Source organism: Vicugna pacos, chromosome 6 (genome assembly GCF_048564905.1).
Source record: "Vicugna pacos chromosome 6, VicPac4, whole genome shotgun sequence".
Lineage (NCBI taxonomy): Eukaryota > Metazoa > Chordata > Mammalia > Artiodactyla > Camelidae > Vicugna > Vicugna pacos.
Window position 1 is genome coordinate 37490073 of NC_132992.1, and position 12428 is coordinate 37502500.

A 12428-nucleotide genomic window follows, 5' to 3' on the forward strand; every position below is an offset into this window, starting at 1 on the left:
TATCTAAGGTTAGTGGTGAGACAGATGAACAAATCTGAACTCTGAAAAAAATACATCAGATTATATATATTAAGATAAAGTGTTACGGGAATACAAGAATTCCACTAAGTTAGGAAAAGTCAAGAAATACCCCTGAGCAGATGGCATTTGAAAGGAATCTTAAAAGTTTATTTTTTTCTAGCTGAAAATACTGGGGACAAATAAGTAATAAAGTATAGAGTAATTAATAATGATACCTACCATTTAAATAATGCTAACAACTGTTACTTAGAGTTATATGTGTAGTCTTATTTGATCTTTCTTCTAAATTTTTTTATTGAATTATAGTCAGTTTACAATGTTGTGTCAATTTCCAGTGTAGAGCACAATTTTTCAGTTATACATGAACATACATATATTCATTGCCCCTTTTTTTTCGCTGTGAGCTATCACAAGATTTTGTATCTATTTCCCTGTGCTATACAGTATAATCTTGTTTATCTATTCTACATATGTCTGTCAGTATCTACAAATTTCGAATTCCCAGTCTGTCCCTTCCCACCTCCCTCCCCCTTGGCAACCACAAGTTTGTATTCTATGTCTATGAGTCTGTTTCTGTTTTTTATTTATGTTCATTTGTCTTTTTCTTTCTTTCTTTCTTCTTCTTTGTTTTTAGATTCCACATATGAGCGATCTCATATGGTATATCATCTTATTCAATCTTGACAACAACTCTGATATATACCAACTCTCTCCATTTTACAGATGTAGAATCTGAGTTCTAAGAGGTTGTCATTTACCCAAGTTTCCAGAGCTACAAAGGAAAGAGCTGGATTTTGATTATTTTTATTTTGTTTTTCTTCAAAAACATCTGCCTTTTCTATTATACAATAATGCATCTAACATCTCCTGGGATGGGTGAGAAGTGAAATATGTCAGGAGCACAGACTTCATGGGTGATGTTTTCATAGGAATTGGTGAAACTGGAGAGGCCAGGGCTAGGGTGTGAAGGCCTTGCATGAAAGGCTTTCACGCTAAGCAGAAAGGAAGAAATTAAGCTTAAGAGGAAATCTCAGGTCATAAAGGCTTACTAGGATGGTAAATTATTCATCATTAGGATGAAGAAACCATTTTATTCTAAGAGTTGTAGTATTTTTGAACAAGAAAGAACTTAGAAAATTTTGTTGTTCAACTCTTCAGTTTACAGGTAAAAAGACAGAGACCCAGGTTAAGAATGCAAATTAGCCTAAAATTAAGGCTTCTTTCATTCTACATGGGAGCTCTACTGAGCCTGCACTCTCCCTTTTAGAGGCAGTCATGTAGGGCCAGAACTGGAGTGGAGAAGTGAGCGCAACAATATAAGGAAAAGAGAAGACAATGTGTGAGACAGTAGAGTACCACGCACATGGGACTAAGAAATTAGGCAGCCAAGTACTCACTTGTCTGGTTTTCTGAATACAAACCAGTTAACTAACCCTGCTAGTTTTGATGGTTGAGGTCCCACAGGGTGTTTGAGGCTTGCAAAGTATCAAAGAAATTTTCATTAATAATAGCAAACTTCATTATGAAGTTGATTTGTAAGCAACCAGTACAACCCAGAAAAGTCAATTGCTTAAGTATGTTCCTAAAATTATATCCTTTGGCTCTACTATGACTTTGATAACTATGACTACTAATAAGCCTAAGAATATTTTATTTTTTTATTGACCGAAGACTTTCTTACCAAAAAGAAATTGAACTGAATCTAAGGTGGTCATAACAAAAATACAGAAGAAACGGAAAGGGGAAAAAAGGGAAGGGAAAGGAAGGAAAAAGAGAAGAGAAAGGAAAAGAAAAGAAAAGAAAACAACCCTCAGCTGTGTCCTAACTAGACTTTTCATTACTGTTGACAATGAAAATGAGAGTCCTAAAGAACACAGCTGGAATTTTAACTCTTAAGTTTAGATCAAAGCTTTGGCAGTTAGAAAAATCATCCTTTTGACTTGTAAACAAAACAAATCTTATGTGGATGTCAGAGTAAATAAAGTATTTCTTTTTTAAACAGTTACTGTTTTGGCTAAACTGTATTCATCTTACCTATTAAGAGATTTAAGGTAGAGAATTTATCACTCTTATTGCCATCTTAACCTCAGACACAATTATTTAAAATGAAATAAATATATACTTAGCAAACAAGGAAGATATATTACTAATTGTCCACTGGGCAGTCAATTGCCAGTTAGAGTAGCCACTTGTGTAAACTCTGTCAAACATGCTGACCCAAACACGTCTCTAGCGATTTCTAACATCTGGCTTAAAAGCTTCCCTGTAATTATTTTCATTTTGCATAAGCAAAACTCACTAAACCCTGCATCTGTGGTGGCGATATACAAAACATATAAATTTGGATGGATTCATTAGATAATGCCAAAGAAAATGCACCAATGGCTCAATGCCATTTAACTCCTGCACTTTTGTTGAATTAGCCAGCAGTGAAGGCCCTTTTTCTTCAAACGATTATACAGTACTTCTCAACTTATTTCTGATGTAGTCCTACTGGAGAATTTAATACATAGAAATTGACATGTAGCCAAGTTACAAAGAGGGGAGTGCTTTTTCTCAATGTACTTGCCTTCTCTGATTTTTCACAGAAAAACACAGGTAATAAGATGATACAGATATCAGATACATGGATAAAAGTTACTACCTAGAATTTTTGCTACTTTGAAGCTGTGGGTCTTGGTACAATTTTCTTGAAAAAATGCTTAAAACACATTTAACATATTGTTTCATCATGTATTTTCCAAATTCTAGTGGTGTGCAAACATCTAGATTCCCAAAAGACTGCACGTAGTTTACAATCCTAAATTATAGATGCATATATTTGTGAATGAAGTATAGATATATATTTTTTCTGGTATCTGGTAAACCTTTCCATTATATCATAACTCGTTCTAAATTTTTTGTGTTCTAATTGTATGTTGCAATGCTACAATAAAATACTACTTAATTATACTTTGATTTATTAATCTCAAATATAGTCATTCATATCAGAATGTTCAAAACTGTTTTAAGGATATGTTTATTTTCTTAGCTCTCATCTTTGGTTAGCTATTTCTCTCAACCTGTTCTAGGGAAACTGAAATAGTCTAGGTTGGATGATGTATATTTATTGGCTTCAGAACCACATCTGTGTGTTGAGATTGGAGGAAAGGTCATGAACACAATGAATGTTGCTAGGAAACCATGCCTTTTAGTCAATTTAGTTGCGAAGATGAAAGGGTTTTTTAGTACAAAGATGGGCTATTTGTATAGTACAATGAATAATCATTTTATTTTGATCTTTGAATTTCTCACTTAAAAATAACACTTTTCATTAGTAGCTTTTCCTATTTATTACTTACTTGGATTTCAAATGTTTGAAATTTAAGACATGAATGTAGTTTTCTATGAAAAGAAAGATTCATTGCAATTTTCATTTAAAGAAGATAATCTTGTTGGTAAAATGTAGGGATATCTAATTCTTATAGCAAGTCATATGAATCATAAAAAGATTAATAATCAAATAATAAAAGTCAAGGAACAAGTAGCTAAGTCCTGTGAAATAGCCATTAAAAGGATTTTGAAAGCTCAAGTGCTATAAACAACCTTGACACTTCTTTTTGTGTTTCAAAACTATAGCACTGTGATCCTGGCAACTTCTCACAAAGATTAATCTAAAAGAAAACAGACATGTTTTACTGATCAACAATGATTGGGAGATCCCAGGACAAAACTAAGCACTCTTAATTCCACAGCACTGTATTAGCCCACTTAAGCACCTAATTAGAAGCTTATGTTGGCTGTTTCTGTATCAAATGATTTTGAATCAAAATGTAATTTAAACCATATAATTTTTTCTATTGGCTCCATTTCACTTGAACATCTAAGTAGTATTTGGTTGTTCGAGTTATGTTGATGATGATAGATCTAGCAGGTTAGGACTGCAGTAGACATCTGGGTGGTTTTTTTGGTTTTTTGGGGGGGGGTTAGATTATATGACTTATATCCCTTATTCTTAATAATGTTTCTCCCATTCCATTTGATTATGATAGCTGTGTCAGTCACTTGACCTCATCTTCCCTCTAGGTGTGGATATGTCATTCAGGCTGGCCAATGAGAATAATTTGTGGGTCACATGTGTTTAAGAAAGAGAAAGAAGGCCAGTATGAATGGAGCATAATCAGGGGTGAGGTGACAGGAAATGAGGTAGTGAAGGTAGGTTAAAGCCACACTGTGCAGAGCCTTGTGGAGCAGAGTAAAAAGTTTAGATTTTTTTTTTAATCTAAGTATAATGGGAAACTTGAAGTTAGGCAGGAGTGTGACAGGATCTAACTTATGGTTTTGAAAAGATCACGCTAGCTGCTAAGTTGGAAAGGACTGAGGGGTCAAGCTAGCATTAGTAGGCTACTGTAGTAGTGCTGGTGGAAAATGATGCTGGTTTGGACTAAGGGAGTAGCAATGGAAATTGACAGAAATAGATGGACTCAGAATAACTTCCAGAGACTGTGCTAACAAACCTTGCTGATGAATAGGTTATACACTATATAGTTAAGAGGGAGACTGAGGATGACTCCTAGATTATTAGCTTGAGCAATAAAGTGTGATATTGCCATTGAATGAACTGGGAAGACATGAGGAAAAACACTGTTGAGGGTGCAATTAAAAGTTCCATTTTAGGCAAATTAAATTGAAAGTATTTCCAGGTGATGATGTTAAGTAGGCAGTTGGCTATGACATTTGAAGACAGGTTCAGCGCACACCAATTTTTGAGTCAATCACAAATAGTTAATATTTAGAGCCATAGGACTAACTGAGATCACCTAAGAGGAAGTATCCATAGAAAAAAGACAAGAAAAGGACAAGACTTCTTTGAACAATACACTTAATTTAAAATACAACAAATGATTAATTCTGATCATGAAATAAAATGCCACTGTTTGCTTTTATTTACAAAATGCTTTTTTATACTATGTCATGCACATAATATGAAACAAATGTGCCAAGTATTCAGAGCAGTCTAGTCTTACCACAGTATAGATGGAAAAATTGAGCACTGAGAGATTAGATTTCAAGACTCATAACCACACTGCTAGTAAGTGATGGAATTGTGCCCAGAACAGAGACCTTTCTAACCTAATCCATTGCTTTTTCGGTTAGACCCTGTTGGAAACTCTCCTCTTTCAAAGGTACAAGGCCCCTACGACTACTATTGAGGCTGTTTGCCTCTACGCTAACAGCCCCAGTCCATGATGCTTGAGTTCCAAAGTCTAATTAGTTTTCTATCCTAGCCTTTGTTCTCTAATGTTGCACTTTTTTTTTTTGCCACTTGCCTGAGAGTTTCTCCCTCTAGTGATCTACTTTATGTTACAAGCTGTGAAAAGAAATAAGATAGACTGGGATTTCAAAATTGTAGAATAGATAAACAAGATTACACTGTATAGCACAGGGAAATATACACAAAATGTAATGATAACTCACAGAGAAAAAAATGTGACAATGAGTGTGTATATGTCCATGAATGACTGAAAAATTGTGCTGAACACTGGAATTTGACACAACATTGTAAAATGATTATAAATCAATAAAAAATGTTAAAAAGAAGAAAAAAGAAATAAGACAGAATTATTATGAATATAATAAATTGAAATAGTCTTTTGAGACTGATTAGTTACATGCCATGACTTTACTGCATTGTCTTAAAACATATATCATGGCTATTCAAGGCCTTTTGCTTATTTATCATTTATTATTATTATTATTTTTAGCATTAGCATTGCCAATAACATTAGCATTAGCATTAAAATTTGTGTTGTAAACAGATGAACTTGCCAGATAAATAACTTCCAATGGGTGGTGCTGTTTTCAACACTCATGCATCTTTTTCTTGGACCATGTACTGCACCACTCCACACTGGTAAGAGTCCTATAGATAGCTTTCATTCTCAATTTCTGGGATATTTGCTCTAAAAGGTCAAGGGGAAATTTTAATTGTTCTCTTTGGACAATGGAACTTATAAGAAAATAATCCCAAGCCACATAATCACAGAGAAGGCTACATTAAAAAAAAAAAAAAGTCAGCCCCTTTGTGTGTAGGTGGGGTCTTCTTGGAAGCAAGTCTTCCTCCACTTACCAGCTTGGGTGTTTGGGGAACTATTCATTCCCCTTACCTCCTGGGTACTTTCTGAAGCAGATCTTCAGTTTCCTGTGTTTTTTTTCCTTTGGGAGACAGAGTTTCCATGCTCCCACTATTGCATTCCTCCCATCTCTCATACAGTCTAGGCCACCATTATGTTTAAAGGTTTTGAATGGCCAGTCCACAATATCTCCTCTCATTAAATAGACCCCAAAGTCCTGGATTTTCCAGATACTTCCTCAGGCAATACCAAGAAATTTCACTTCTTTTGGTAGTAGGGAGTTATTGAGAGAATTTTAGCAGAGAGGTGGCAGAGTTTCGGCAGCAACATAAATGATGGTTTTGAAGGGATAAGGATAGAGGTAAGGAGAAGCATTACAAGGTAGTTTCCAGTGAAAGCTGAAAAGGATGTGAACTACCCAGTAAAAATCAGAATAAGTAGGAGAGAACATATTTTAGGGATATTTAGAAGGACTTGGCCATTCATTGGAATGTGGGATAAAGTATAGGGGATAATTAAAGTGACTCACTTGAGCCAGAAGTAAGTCATGGCATAAAATGTGGTAGAGATACAAGGCTAGAGATGGGGAGATAATGGGTTTTGTCTCAGGCTGGTTTAGTTTGAAGTGGGTCTGGGATTTTGGAGAGAGTTCTGGGGGCCAGAAAAACAATTGAGAGACTTTAGGATATAAGTGATCATTAAAGCCATCTCAACCTATGAGGTAACACAGAGAAAGTACTTTAAATAAGAAATGAGACTTTGGAACACTACAGAAAGGCCTTTATGAGGCGGTCAGAGGAAGGAGGTTGCACAGACAGTAGATATGAAGACAATCAGGAGAGCTGGGGTCATCCATGCTATAGGAAGAACGACGCTAAAGGAGAGTGACCAGTCGTGCTGAAAGCCTTAGAGAGGTAAAATTATCCATTGAATTTGGCAGCACAGTGAGTCTTCTTAGGGAGGCTACTACTAACTATGGGGTGGTGAGGAAAGAAGCCCCATTATGAGAGTTGTGGAGCAAATATGACTTAGGAGTCGAAGAGAGAAAGGCTAGGCTGTTTGAAACCCTGGTTAGTAAAGGAAAAGAGAGAGACATGGCTATTGTCACAGAGAGAGTCACGTTTAAAAACAGTTTAGTCATTTTTAAAATTTCTAGATAGGAAATGCTTAGCCTTGCCTGTGTGATGGAAGATAAAAGGCAGTAGTCAGGAGAAATTTGCAGTGCGGAAGAGGGATAGCGCAGACATAGCTTTGGGGTGAGAAATGAGAGGCTGTAGCTCCGATGGCATTTCTCAGCAGGAGGAGTAGGAGGTGAGGTCAAGACCAGGCAACTTTGGGCATTTCACTGCTCCCGGGATACCTAACTAAGGTGCAGCAACACTTCAATTGTAAATACGAGTAATCACTTTTAAATGATGAATGGTAAAATAATCATCCATAGCCTTGTTTAATGTGCTAGACTATAGCAACTATAGAGTACTATGTATCAGATCTTATCTGCCATTTCCACAGAGCATTTCCAGTACTGGTAACATCCACAGTTAGGTTCTAGGCTGGTGAAGTTGTCTTACTGCAAGATCTTTGACTTAGTAATCAACTGATAGAATTGTCAATCTTTGACTGTATCTGCTTTTAAGTTAAGATTAGCCAAGGGTCATACAATTTAAGAAATACGTGTACCCTAGTTTTATGTTATCCACTATTCAAATCAAATAACTAAAGGAGGTAGCCATGAAAGTAATGTTTCTCATAAGTTTTAATCATAGGAATTTTGAATGAAGTACACAGTCCAACTAGAATTGGTTAGTTATGGACTGGAATCCAGTTCATTTGACTGTTGCCCACCTAAAATCTATAGAGCAGCTCACAAATTAGAAAACTAGAAATCATAAATTCTAATCTCATCTCTGCTGTGTGCAAAACAAAAACCTTTCAGAATGACCCAGAGAAGTCTTGATGCTATTGCTGTTATACATTGCTCTGAACAAAAAAATCAGTTATTTTTCTAAATAGATATCAATTGAAAGGCTGTCTGGTATTGTGGTTGAATGTAGAGACTATAATGTTAAGCAGATCTGGAGTCAGGTAATCATTCCACCACCTCCAAGTGCAGGACCTCAGCTTCCTCCTTTATAAAATGAGATTGAGGGTTACTGAGCAAAGAAAAGAAGATTACTCATGTAAAATGTTGATAATAGTTGACACACTAGGAACTCAAATAAATAAATAATAGTATAATTCACTAACTACCATAATAAAATAATATAAACATTTCTGCATAGGATGAATCATCCTGTATACTCACTGTCTCAATGATGGTACATGACGTATTATTCAAACTTCTAGTCACTCACTTCCAAACCAAAATAAGAAAGAAAGTACAAGTTTCCAGCAATTCAAGATGAGCTCTATAAAAAGTCTTCTGATCTTGATCTAGATAAATGTGGGGGGTTTTTGTTTTTTGGGTTCTTTTTAATGACAAGGAATGGGGACTACTACAAAGATTAGGATGTTTTATAGAAACTGGTAGAAATGCTGTGTGTCTGTGTGTCTGTGACAAAGAGAGAAAATGTATGCCAAAGTAGAATTCACATCAAAATATTACATGAGATATATGTTAATGAGGAAAGAAGGTACACAGTTTTGCCTATGAGAAATCAGTATTAGTTATAATCTTAAACCACCTAATGAATTGTCTGTAATCAGATTTGCATCCACTCTCTAATGACCTTTTCATTGTACACAGTTGCTGTATAAACTCTTATTGATTAGTCTTAACCGATTAGGGTAATACACCTATGAAAATAAATGTAGTTGTGTAGGTATATTTCTAGTATCCAGATTAATCATGCCCTAAGCCTAGAATACTCCCTGGAATTTTCAGACACAAATTTCAGTAAATATAAGCATTTTTTTTAATCTATGTGTTTAAAGTGCCTGGGATAAGAAACTTTGGGGGTAGCTGACGGTCTGTTATGTGCTTTTTGATGTTATAAAAAATGATATAATAGCAGTAGATTAAAAACTCCAGGAAACTGGCATTTTGTCTGTCCTGTGCAATGCTGTATCCCTTGTACATAGAACAGCTCCTAGCCCATAAGAGGAGCTCATTATATAACAGTATAATAATATGTAGTGTTTTTTTTTTCTTAAAAGAGAGTGGTTGGTGGGAGGTGGGCAGTACCCCAGTTATGCCAGAATGAGAAGGGCAGAAGTTAGTTTTAAGTGTCACCAGGAACAGAAAAACATCGACTAAATTCTTTCAAAAGGTTAGCAGAGTTGTTAGGGCAAAATATAATCCAGTGGTCCCTTGGTATCCACAGGGGACTGGTTCCGGGACCTCTCTTGGGTACTGAAATCCAAGGATGCTCTAATCCCTTATAGAACCTGGCATAATATTTGCATATAACCTATTTACAACTTCCAGTATACTTTAAATCATCTCTAGATTGCTTATAATACCTAATACAATGTAAATGCTATGTAAATAGTTGTAAATACAATGTAAATTCTATGTATGTAAATAGTTGCCTGTGTGACAAATTCAAGTTTTGATTTTTAGAATTTTTCAGAATTTATTTCTCCAGTATTTTCTGTCCACGGTTGGTTGAATTCAAAGACGTGGAAACCACAGATATGGAGGGCCAATAGTATTGAGTTTTTGTTTTTGGAAAATGCAGATGAATATAGCTCCAGAAGGGCACCAAATGTTAGTTTAGCATCAGGCCACAGAGGAAATTAAAAAGAAAACAAAATTAAAGAAACAGGCAGCACAGGAAATTAATGTGTATTTTTTAATATATACTTCTTTGCCAGGTGCCGACCTGAGGGCATTCTCACACAGCCATGGTATGAAGTGGCTGCCTTCATTTTACAGATGAGGAAACTGATCCACGGAGAGATTAAGTGACTCAAACATGGGGACCAGTTAGGAAGTGGGGGAGCCAAGGTCTGGACTTTGCTCACCTGGCTCTAGGGTGCACATTTTATCTCATCTGTCTTCTTCACACACACGAAGTCTGCATGGTCATTGGCAGTGCCTCCTCTGTAAATAACTCAGTGGAATGCAGCACCGCTTGGTGTCTCTTTGCGCTCTGCCCCTAAGTTGCCACTGGCTGGATGGAACGGTAGTGTCTCTATCAGTCTTCTCATCAATAAAATTAGTATTGTCCAGCTCTGTCCAGACCGCTTTGCTTGGATATTGTGTGAAATAACCAAGCGATCATCTTAAAATGCTATGAAAACACTGAGTGCTGGATCCAAATTCAATATTACTATAAGAGTTTACACTGTGATAGCACAGCCATAAAGGTCAAGGCTGTTTTAAACTGCATACCAAAAGGCCCACGATGTAGAATAGAGAAGAAATTGTTGTCTTCATAGCCAGGGGTAAGGAATCGGGGATGTTTTAATGGAAATATTTCTCTTATTTGTAGGTGCTTAAGCACCCTGAAACAAACAAAAAAATTAATTGGAAGATAAAATAAATATAAAGGGAGAAGCCATAACATCACTACACCAAGTATTAAGGGACACCAGTGATCAGATTAGGATGAGGAGCTAAAGACGTTAATCCAGTTAAGTAAAATAGCAGACTAAATAAACTAACAAACAGCAAATATTTGAATTGCATAAATTGAAAAGAGAATTTAGTTTGAGAATTAAAGGAATGACTAGAAATACAAACGAAAAAGAAGAGGGGAAGAGAGAAGGAGGGAGGGAGAAGGGGAGAAAAAAAAGAGAAATTTATATTTGGGCCATAAAAATACTTAACTGAAGTCATTGCAGTTTGATCTGATTCATTTTAAAGATTGGGGATCACTGACCAGTTGATTCCACTGCAGTCCCAGCATCAGTCGTGTCAAAGGTCAGCACGGATTGCCATGAGCCACCCGGGTCATCCACAGCCTTTAACTGATGCAGTAGTTTCATGGGAAGGACGTAAACCTTACCATTTGGAATAATGAAAGAAAGTCTGGAAAAAGATCCTGAAGTTGTAACAAAGGATCTCTATTTCAGCAGAGCCAACTTGTTAGATAACTTTTCCATCTACTTTCTGTAATTCCTATGATTTTGTGAAAATGGCAGGATGTCAAACGTTTGATAATTCTGTACTCTGGGGCAGTGGTTCTTTACCTCAATGTCTTACTTAACATGTGGATATATCACAAACCAATGTGAGGAGATGAGGAAGATGATTGATACTAAAATCAACAGCAAACATTTTTTTTAGCACTTATATGCCAAGTTATTTCTAAGAGATAACTCATTTTATCCTCAAACTAACCTTCTGAAGTAGTTACTCTTGTTACCTCATTTTCACAGATGAAGAAACTGAGGCATAGGGGAGTTAAATACCTTGCTTAGAGTCTCAGCTAAAATTGGAGGAGCCAGGAATTCAAAATTCACACTCTATCTGCTTGTGAATAATTTAGCTTAACAATAGAGATGATTTACAGTTAGTTCTATAAGAATAGCAGTTTGAAAATAGAAAAGTGGTTACCAGAGGCTGGGGGTGGAGGAAAAGTAGAGATATTGATCAAAGGCTTCAAGCTTTCAGTTCTGAGTAAATTCTGGAGACCTAATGTGTAACATGGTGAGTATCATGTTAACTAATCTTATTGTGATAATCCTTTTGCAATATATAAGCATATCAAATCATCACGTTGTATACCTTAAACTTACACACTGTTATATGTCAATTATATCCCAATAAAGCTGGAAAAAATAAATTCATCATCATCATCATGTATTGCATAATTGAAATTTGCTAAGAAAGTAAATCTCAATAATTCTCAACATACACACAAAAGGTAACTATGTGAGGTGATGGATATGTCAATTAGTTTGATTGTGGTAATCATTTCACAATGTATACATAAATTGAAACATCACATTGCACACCTGAAGTATTTACAATTTTATCCTTTTTATCTCCTTGAATATGATTCTGTTCCACTTTCTCCATGAATTTTTCTTTTTACATTTTTATTAACAAAATGTATTTATTGATAACAGTATTATACATATAAAAATTTTAATTTGCATTTAAGCATATTTATCTGAGCAGGAGGTTAAGCTAGGAATTACACAAACCTAGTGGAATTATTCACCCTTGGGAATGTGATTTTCATGAAAACTCTTTATCTGTAAGTTTTACGGAACCCTTGGTCTAGAGAATCACAAAATATTTTTATTGCAGAGACAGTGTTTTTAACATAAAAATCTCTTTACCATTGAAGAAACATGATACCCTTAATTGATGTCCTCTGGTCTCCCTTACCAAAAATGAGA

The 12428-nt window shown here is 35.6% G+C and overlaps 1 long non-coding RNA gene across 1 annotated transcript in view; it reads left to right on the plus strand.

Annotated features, from left to right (window-relative positions):
- The first annotated feature begins 6964 nt into the window (after positions 1–6964).
- LOC140696877 (uncharacterized) overlaps positions 6965–12428 on the plus strand; it is a 35489-nt gene continuing 30025 nt past the window's right edge. The window contains exon 1 of the long non-coding RNA XR_012073478.1: positions 6965–7048. This is a non-coding gene — a long non-coding RNA (uncharacterized lncRNA). The remainder of the gene's footprint in view (positions 7049–12428) is intronic.